General features: G+C 41.4%; 1 pseudogene; it reads right to left on the bottom strand.

Moving 5' to 3' along the window:
* Positions 1–431: 431 nt before the first annotated feature.
* The window catches only part of LOC116081547, a 67,705-nt pseudogene continuing 57,694 nt past the window's right edge, over positions 432–10,442 (bottom strand).

Here is a 10,442-nt window from a genome sequence, read left to right on the forward strand (position 1 = left end):
TTTTTTGAAAGCCTCAACATGACATATTGAGACAAGAAATTTTCAAAGATGCCATAGAGTTCATTTTCTGTCGGTCTTCTACAGCTGGGAATGAGGCCTACAGTTAAGATTGGTTGTTTCTCCAATAAGACTCCCTTGGAGAAAACAAAGTTTTCATTTGCAAGGTTACCAACTAGAAATGGTTTTTGGGTTGGGCATGGGGAGCATGTGTCTGCTTCTTTCAGCTCTAGGACTGTATCTGGTACAGACCCTTGCAGGCCCTCTGCATGCTGCCTCAGTCTCTTTGAGTTCACGTGAGCTTTGACCATGTTGATGAAGAGGACCTGTTTCTTTGGTATCCTCCAACCTCTCTATCTCTCAAACTCTCCCTGCCTCCACTCCTTCGGGGTTCCTTGAGCCCTGAGGGGAAGGATTTGGTGGAGATATCCCACTTAGGGATGAATGGTGCAAGGTTTCTCATTCTGCATCATATCTAGCTGTGGGTCTCTGTATTTTTCCTCATCAGATACAGAAAGAAGCTTCTTTGCTGACGGTTGAGCAAGGTACTGATCTATTGATAAAGCAGAATGTCATTATATTGCTATATTTTCTTAGTAGAACAGTAGTATTTGGTTTTACCTTAGGTTGCTGGGTTCCTAGTCTCAGGTTCTTGACCACTCAAGCTCGGGTATGGGTTCCATATTGTGGAATTGACTTTAAGTAAAATCAGATATTGGTTTGTTATTCTCACAAGCTTTGTGCCACCGTTTTTGTGCTAAAGTATCTTGCAAAGACACCTTTGTAGACCAAAGGGTTCGTAGCTGGGTTTGTGTTTATATTTCTCCTTTGGTAGCTTGCCAAGGACCTTCCTGTACCAAAGACTCTGGGACATAGGGGTGAGGGCTCTATGTAGGCAGCAGCTTGACTTCTTCATGTTCAGTGAGTTGTGTAGGTGTTGTCTTCAGCAATAGGGTTTTGCTATAAGTTTGTGGAGAACAACCCATATCCTTGACAACAACCTGAGTTATTTGGGGTTCCCATGGAAACCCTTTGGCAAACAACTAAATTAGACGTATCTTATTCCCAGAACTGGAAGCTTCATTTGGTAATAAAAGCTTTGCAGTCGTGGCTCTGTCTCCCACTATTTTATTATTTTATTCATATTACCTTCATATATGTACATATTTTAGAAATCTTCTACTCTATTAGGATTCCATAGTACCCCTCAAATGGCCCTTAATTTTAACTGTCTTCCTCCATATTTCCTCCTTCATCTCTTTCTTAGTAGAACAGTAGTATTTGGTTTTACCTTAGGTAAATCCCTCCCCTATTTTATCCTCCTGTTCCAGTCCCCTCCTCATCCATCCATAACTATTTATCCTGTTTCCCATTCTTAGGGAAATCTATTTTCCCTATTTCCAGTCACTTCATCTTATCGAACCTCTGTGGTTCTACAGATTTTAGCTTGTTTATCATTGAGTTCATAGCTAATATCCACACATAAGCAAATACATACCCTTTTTGTGTTTCTGGACCTGGGATACCTCATTTAAGATGATTTTTTCCTAGTTCCATCCATTTACCTGCAAATTTCATGATTTTCCCCCTTTTAACAGCTGAGTAGTTACTCCATTGTGTAAATGCACCACATTTTTTTATATCCTTTCCTCTAGGTTGTTTCCAGTTAATGGATATTATGAAGACAACAGCTACAAGCATGGTTGAGTGAGTGTCTCTGTGGTAGGATGAAGCAACCTTTAGGGACATGCCCAAGAATGGTGTAGCTGGATCTTGAAGTAGATCAATTCCCATCTTCCTTAGGAACTGCCACACTGATTTCTCCAGTGTCTATCCAGGTTTGCAGTTCCACCAGCATTGGGTGAGTGGTTTGCCTTACTCCACATCCTCAGCAGCATGAGCTATCATTTGTTTTAGTGAACATGGCCGTTCTGAATAGTATAAGATGAAATCTCAAAGTAATTTTTATTTGCATTTCCCTGATGACTACAGATGTTGAGCATTTCTTGAAATGTTTCTCAGTCATTTAAGTTTCCACGTTTGAGGACTCTGCTTAAGTCTGTAATGCATTTTTAAATTGGGTTGTTTTCTTGATATCTGGGTTTATTTTTAATTCTGTACATGTTTTGTATATTAGCCTACTATCAGATGTTTAGTTGATAAAAAATCTTATTTTCCTGTTCTGTAGACTGACGCTTGGTCTTGGTCTAAATGATGTGCCCTTTGCTATGCAGAACTGTTCAGGAAGTCTTACCTTGTGCCAATGAGTTCAGTTCAAGGTTATTTCCTGCTGTAGCATTTTCTCTGTCCAATCACATTAGGGCAGTGACAGGCCTGTGACTGGACAGGAATAGAGCGGTGGAGCTAGAGTTGGAGGAGCAGGGTCAGGAGCAGGAGTGATCATCATCATGGATGCAGACAATGAGGACGGTCCAGACCCCACGAGGTTATACACCCAAGCAGGTTCTTACAAAATAGATTAATTGGGTTAGAATATGGTCTTTATTATCTGGTTCTAAAATATTGTATGGGCATCTTGTAAATTGTGATTTTATTATTATATAAATCTGATTGGAAATTAAAGCCTTAAGAGTCATGCTTTAATTACCAGGTAATAGGCGCAATTTAGACGAATGATTGTGGGAGTGTGTAAAGAGTTGCATGCAAGCGAGATGTAGGTTGCTGGGAGGAAATGACAAAAACCTTCTGTAGCTTAGTATTGAGGCCAAATGGTACTGGCTCAAAAATGTGGCCCAGCAGGAAAACGAGTTTGCGGGGTGGATTCATTTTTTTATAATTCCTGCAACAATTTCCCATTTCTCTTTTATTAGAATCGGTGTACTGGGTCTTTTGTTGAGATCTTTGCTCCATTTGGAATTGAGATTTAAATGGGGTAGTAAATATGGATTGATTTAAATCTTTCTACATATATCCATCCTGGTTGACCACCATTTGTTGAAGATGTCATCTTTTATCCAGAGTGTATTTCTGGCTTCTTTGTCAAAAATGTGGTGGCCATGACTGTATGGATTTATGTCTGGATTTTCAAATAGATTTCCATAGATCAATGTGCTCTGTTTTTGACAGTAGCATGCTTCTTTTATTGCTGCACCTCTGTAATACAACTTGAAATTGGGGGTGGTGATACCTTATGTAGTTCTTTTATTGTTTAGGATTGTTTTAGCTATTGTGAGTTTTTTTGTGTTTCCATATGAAATTAAGATTGTTCTTTCAAGATATGGGAAGAATGATGTTGGAAATTTGATGAGGATGACATTGCATCTATTGATTGCTTTTGGTAGGATGACCATTTTTAATAAATTAGTCCTACTTTAAGGCTCCATGATTTGCCAAAGAATGATATCCCAGACTCAAATAGTATATAAACACAAAGAGTGTTTTACTCTGCAAAAGTTCAGCTGGGGTCTCCCATTACTAGAATAGACAGAAAACAAAGTGAGCTTGAAGGCCTGATTTAAAGCTCATTAAGGAGTTCCAGGGTAGGTGACCTCTGTGTTAATTTGTTGCGTCCATCTTTACTGACATTCCATTACCAAGATGGACAGGGGGCTGGAAACTTGCTAGGGAGGTCTAGAAACTGTTGCTGAGGAAGTAGCTGAGGAAGCCTGGAAACTGATACAGACCCATTGTCCTTGCCTCAGGCTGGGTGCGAGAGCAGCTTTTGAGGACTAGACTTGCCTGGAATTGCCCAGTTCTTGGAAACAAATTTAGGCCTGTTCTCCTTAACTGTCAATTTGAAGCCTCTCATGAAATCAGCCTGGCTTTCTCATTCCCCACTTTCAATAACAGGCCATCTGGACTTCTTGAGGTGTTTCTGAGACTCCTACACTAGTGACTCTAGCCAGCCTTATGTCAAGGAGAAAGCCTAGTAACACAGTGGAAATGGCCAACCTTTTAACCCAATTGTTCAGAGGCGTTAGCAGGTTGAAGACCTATCCCCAGAGTAATAAGTTACTTTGGATGCAAGCTGTACTACAACATAAAATCCTCAGTTGTATTTACAACCAGGCCATAAACACATGGAATAAGCCTGGAGGTACAAGGCCACCAAGCATTCTCTAGGGGCAGCATGTATCCTGCATCAATAGGGGTTACAGTGTGATTGCAAAGGTAGGACATGTTTGCCTGCCCAGTAATCAACAGTTCTGTGTTAAGTCTGGGGAGAGAAGAGTTAAATACCCACAATCCAATCAGCCTTCTTGCCAACCACTGTGAACTTGATGACAAGGTTGTTGAATTGCCCCCTGGGGTTACCCAGATAGTAAGGGGGCTAATGGCTGGTGTGGCAAAGAATAAGCAGCAAACAAGCAGGATCAGGAGCACTAGAATCAGAGTTTCAATGGATTGACAGGGTGTAAGGTGACATTCCATTTTTCCTGTGTCAGTTTGCCTGGAAGATTCCTCTGTTGGGACCTCAACTGCTGGATTGTCTGTCCTGGCAGGCTTAACATGGAGGTGGAATATTCATGTCCTGATCCCACCCATCTTAACAGCCATAGGTGTGGTAAGGATCATGGTGTAAGGCCCTTTCCATCAAGGTTCCAGAGTCTAGTGGTTATGTCTCTTAATCCAGAGTTTGTCATCTGGTTCAAAGCAATGAGGGTTAGGGAGAGGATCAGACTCATAACCCTGGCAGATGGCAGGCCAGCGTTGCTCCTGGACCCTATGAAGGATTTCAAATGATTTTAAAATTTTATGTTGGTCATATTCAGCTAAGATATCAGACTGGAGGTTAGGCAGTAAAGGAGGATGCCTCCCATATAGAATCTCAAAGGGGGTAAGTCTTAAAGTAGATGGAGTGTTCCTGGCCCTATATAAAGCATAAAGTAGGAGGGACACCCAGTCACTGCCAGTTTCAAGGGTTAATTTGGTCAAGGCCTCCTTCTGGGTCGATTCATTCTCTCTACTTGCCCTAAACTCTGGGGTCTATATGTACAGTGTAATTTCCAAATGGTCTCCAGAACCTGTGCTAGAAATTGAGTTACCTGAAAATGAATGCTGGTCCATTGTCAGACACAAGTATGGTAGGCAATCCATACCTGGGTATGAAGTCTGCCAGGAGCTTCTTTGCTACTACATTGGCAGTCTTCTTCTTTGTAGGTTAGGTTTTTACTCATCCTAAAAAGATGTCTACAAAAATTAACAAATACTTCTATCCATATATTCCTAGTTTTATTTCCATATAATCTACTTCCCAATTAGCTCCTGGCTGCTAACCTCTGATTCTGGTTCCTGGAGTGGCTCCTTGATTGGAGCCTGGGGAGTCTGGCAGTCTGAAATTACCTGATCAAACAAGTATCCTAAGTCAAATATTTTGTACCTTGTCCCTCACAGCAATTCCTTCAGTTTTCAATGACCAGGTGTGAAGTTTGATGAATCTGATAGATGATTTGCTTAGCAAACTCTTTTGGTAGGGTGGTGCAGCATTCAGAGGTTAGCAACCATCCGTCTCTTCTGTAAACTCCTTGGCATTTCACCTGATATGGTTTACCCCCAAAATCTCAGCAGTATATTCAGGGATGGCTGGGAATGCAGGGTCAGCTTTGGGTCAGCAAAGCTACCAAGATGTTGGCAGTGGAAGCTTGGTCGACCTACCTTTCAACTTTATCAGCTAGCCTGTTCCCTCAGGCTATTTCTGAGGTCCCTTTCTGATGCCCAGGGCAATGAATTATGGCCACTTTGAGAGGAAGCCATAATGCCTCCAATAAGGCAAGTATTTCTTCCTTATTTTTGGTGGTTTTTCCTTTAGTAGTCAATAATCCCAAGTGCTATCAGTGTAAATGTTAACTATGGCTCCTTTTGCCAATTTTAAAGCCTAGGTTAGAGCCTTTAATTCAGCTTTCTGGGCTGAAGTTCCCAGCAGCAAAGCAGTTGCCCTAATAACAGAGTACAAGTGTTTTACCACTGCCCCTTCATACCTGATTCCATTCTGGATGAAACAGCTCCCATCTATGAAGTAGATATGTTTCATGTGTGCCCCGGGGTATGTCAGTCAAGTCTGGCCTGACGTACTGTATGTGCCCCAGAACTATAGAGCAATAATGCTGCACGTCTGGAGATGGGTCAGGTAGCAGGGTGGCTGGATTTAGGACAGATGATGGGTTATCTCTTATTTGAGGGGGGGTTCTAAAGTAGAGCCTGAAACCAGTCTAACATCAGACAGCCACCGGCTGGGTGGATTATTGAGGGTCCCCTCAATAGCATGGAGGTGGTGATAACAAGTTCCTGCCCCATGGTTATTTTTGTCAGCATCCTTGACTATCAGGGCAGTAGCAGATATGATTCAGAGGTAGGTTGGCCATCTTTGGGCCACCAGGTCCAGCTTCTTAGATAAGTAAGCCACAGGGTTTTTTGTTTGTTTGTTTGTTTGTTTGTTTATGGCCACAAGATTTAGGTGAGCACCCCCTTTGCTATCACCTTTCTCTGATCCACAAACAGGTGGAAAGATTTGTAAGTGTCTTGGAGAGCCAAGTCTTGTACCTCCAGTAAGGCTCTTCTTGGAGTCTTAAAAGCCGTGTCCATCTCAGGGGTCCATTCTACTTTGTCTTCTTGGCCCCTGGTGGCCTAATAGAACAGTTTGGCTATCTCAGTGAACCCTGACACCCAAAGTCTACAAAACCATGAAAATTCCAGAAATTCCTGTACTTGCCTTTGGGTTGATGGAACTGGGCTGATGGTTTGCTTCTGGGGTGTCCACCACCATGCACTGGCCAGCCCCCCTTGAATACATACCCCAGATAAGTGCCCTCAAGTTGACAAAACTGGGCCTTCTTAGCAGACATTTGATAACCAAGTTGGCTCAGCTCCTGTCTTGGTCTCATGTGGCCTCCTGCCACATCTCCAAATCTGGAGCCCGCAATACATACTGGAGCACAGTTATTTGGGGGTGAGCCCACTGACACTCACCCAAGTCCTTATGCAGTTCCTCCTCAAAGGTGGTGGGTGAGTTCTTGAACCCTTGAGGCAGGCATATCTAAGTCAGTTGTCCCTTGATGCCTCTCTCCAAGTATTGCCATTTAAAGGCAAATAGGGGCTGATTTTTGGGTGCCAGAAGCAGGCTGCAGATTCATTCAGTGGCTGAAGCTTCCAATGGATGTTAGGGACATTTTGGTTAACAAAAGCCATGTTCACAGCTGACTGGTGCTTTCTAGCTTCTGGGTCAAAGGCAGTGTAGGTCCTATAGGCTTCTAATAGTCTTTCTAGATATTCCCTGGGGCTCTCGTTTTTTTCCCTGCATCACTTGGCTCACCTTAAATAAATATGTGGGCTGTCTGGTGGCCTCTTGGAGGCCCCCCATCAGAATCTGGCAATGGACCCAGATCCTCTCCTTACCTTTAACAGCAGTGACAAAATCCCAGTTGGGTCAAGTCAAAGGAAAGACTGCATAGATATCAGCCTGAACTTCAGTGGGCAGCCTATTTGCTCCCAGAACCAGTTTCTGGGTGGCTCCTATGATCCTTTCTCTCTCCTCTGTTGTGAAGTAGACCTGGAACAATAGCTCACTGTCTTCCCAGGTGGGCAAGTGAGCATGATTGAATCTAGAAGAACTGTAAGAGCTGATGACCTTTCTAAAAGTGGGGAGTTCTGCAACTTCCAGATGTACGGATCATTATTTGCAAATGTCACATGTCATAAACTGTCTCCTCTAAGTATCTGGTGGTTCCACAGCCTGGAGGGGTAAGGCTATAGTAGAGTTGACCCTTTGGGAGCCACCCAATACCCTTTCATGGAGATATCAAGGATCTAATACAAGGGGAAACTGATGCTAGGCATGGTAGCACAGGCCTGTAACCCCAGCGCTTTGGAGGCAGAGGCAGAAGGAGCAAGAGTTCAAGGACAGACTCTACTACACAGTGAGTTTAAAGCCAGTCTTGGCTCCCCCCAGTTGTTATAAAATAATAAGAAGAATAAGAATAAGAATAAGAATAAGAATAAGAATAAGAATAAGAATAAAATAGTGATAGTAGTAGTAGTAAAGATTTGTCCTTATCCTTAAAAAAAGAGTAATGTTGTTAAAACAGAAAAAAATATAGCAAGAAAATAGTAGGAAGAAGCTTCCAAATAATTAAGACTATTCATGAAAATCACTCATACCCAAGGATATTAGTAAAATTTCTCATTGGTAATCATATTTGTTTGAAGACAAAGGCAAACATATTAATCATTGTCAGAGGAAATTTCAGTTAAACTATTAATTCTCTTAACTAATTATCTTATCTAAATAATTCTTGTCGTTCTGACAAAATAACTGAGCCCCTCCCAAAAAATGTTTAAAGAAGAAAGGGCTTATTCTGGCTCACAGTTTAAGGGTAAAGTCCATTATGACATGGCAGGTAGAGCTGTGGGAATGGCCCCACCTACAGCAGGAGAGTGAACCAGCCACTTACATTGCAATCGGTCAGGAAGAAGGAGACGCATGTTAATATTCACCTCAATCTCCCTAGTTTTCAGACTAGAACCCTAGACAATGATGTGGTGCCACTCACACTATGGCTGGGTCTTCCAAACTTGCTTAAACCTCTCTCGACATCATCATACACGTGCCTGCTGGAAGACTACCTAGATAGTTTTAAATCCAGTTGACAATGAAAAATAACCATCCTGCAGGAAAGCATAATGTTCTTTTCAGTTACACAGTGAGATTTACACCTCAGCAAATGAATTCTGTCACACATATACTGAACCAGTACTCTGTTTCCTGAAACTCTAGAAGGTCTATAATTTATTTTATAAGTGGTGATGTTGTTTCTGATTTTATATAATCCTAAATAAAAGGATTATAGTACCAAGAAATGGTAAGCAAAAAGCCAGGAAGACTTCTCATTAAACTAAAATAAGTTAGTATGTATTTTCCATGTACCACTCACTTATTTTAAAGCTGAGCATATTAAAAACACTTAGTGTCCCTGGAATGGGACACTATATACTTTATACTTTTGATTGTTTGAATCACAAAGTAATATGAATTTCAAAACATCAAGAGACGAGCTGGCCAAAGGGTTTTATAATTCTTTATCCACTATATCATTCTTAAATGAAATTCAGTTACTGTGCACATTGATTTCAGTTCTCTGCTCAAACATAGGAAATAGCAACTATGCAAACAATTAGAGCACTCAGAACTGATACTACTTGCATGGAGCACATACGAGGAACACCAGGAGATGGAAGCCAAACTGTCCAGGAAATATCCAGGTTATAATTCCAGCAGGACAATTATTCATCCATAGTGAAATCTACTTGAAACAACCACCCATGGGGAAATCCACTAGGAACCCTGACCACAGCAAATAAAAAAAAAAAAAAATTACAGCTATCTTCTGGTACAAAGATAAATAGCAAAAGAGCAAGCAATCAAGAATCCCAGACAAAAAGCTAGATGTGTAGCTTAACATTTTTTCTTCTATTTTGCTAATGTGTTAAAATGGAGCAGAGAGCCCTTGGCCCATACTGCTGAAAAAAAAAAAAAAAGTCACAAATTGCCTCCACTGTCTACTCCAGGGCTGTGCTTAGTTACTAGGCGGCACAGTTACACCAAGTACTCCTCAGCCTGCCTCAGAGACATGGCGGAATACTCCTCAGCCTGCCTCAGAGACATGGCGGAAGCCCTCTTAACATTGTGAAGTCATGCTGCTTCAATTTCCTTGTAATAGTATTAATGTCTTTCTTGTATGGCTTTATATAAACATTTGTCAATTCATTCTTCCTCTAAAATGCCAGCTTTTCTCCTGACTTCCATAAGCAATACACTCTTGACAATCTAAATACACTCTTGCTATCTGTTTGTCATCAATATTTAAAATATAATAATTTCAACAATTCTAAAATCTTAGCTTTCCCCAGAAAAAGAAAAAGAAGAAATTCAGCAATGCAAAAGATGAAACAAATTAAAAATTATAGTTAAGGTAAGAGCTCCTTGAGGTAGGCTAAACAATGTCTACATCTTCAGAATCTTTCTGTGGCTAGAGGGGGAGAGACGTGTGGGTGAGATGAAGGTGTCATTTGCAGTGTTCCCAAGTGGGGCAAAATGTATTCGCAAGTGTCCCCAAAAGTGGGTGGAAACTACAGCAGCAACCAGAATTGTGGTGACAAAGCAGAGACTGGAGGAACCTGCTAGATGCAGGGCCATTGAGCTCCAACGTCACCAAGACACTTCATTTGGTTCTATAAAAACATTAACTAATTCATTTTTTCTTAGTTGTGGGATTTTTTATATTTATTTCATTTTGTCAATGCATAGTTTTATTTTTTGCTATCCTATATAGGTGGCAGCAGATGCTGATGTGGTTGTGGAAAAAGAGGAACACTCCTTCATTGCTGGTGGAATTGCCAGCTGGTACAACCACTCTGAAAATGAGTTTGGCGGTTCCTCCGGAAATTGGACATAGTACTACCAGAGGACCCAGCTATACCACTCCTGGGCA

The sequence above is a fragment of the Mastomys coucha genome, unplaced genomic scaffold (genome assembly GCF_008632895.1).
Source record: "Mastomys coucha isolate ucsf_1 unplaced genomic scaffold, UCSF_Mcou_1 pScaffold7, whole genome shotgun sequence".
Taxonomy (NCBI): domain Eukaryota; kingdom Metazoa; phylum Chordata; class Mammalia; order Rodentia; family Muridae; genus Mastomys; species Mastomys coucha.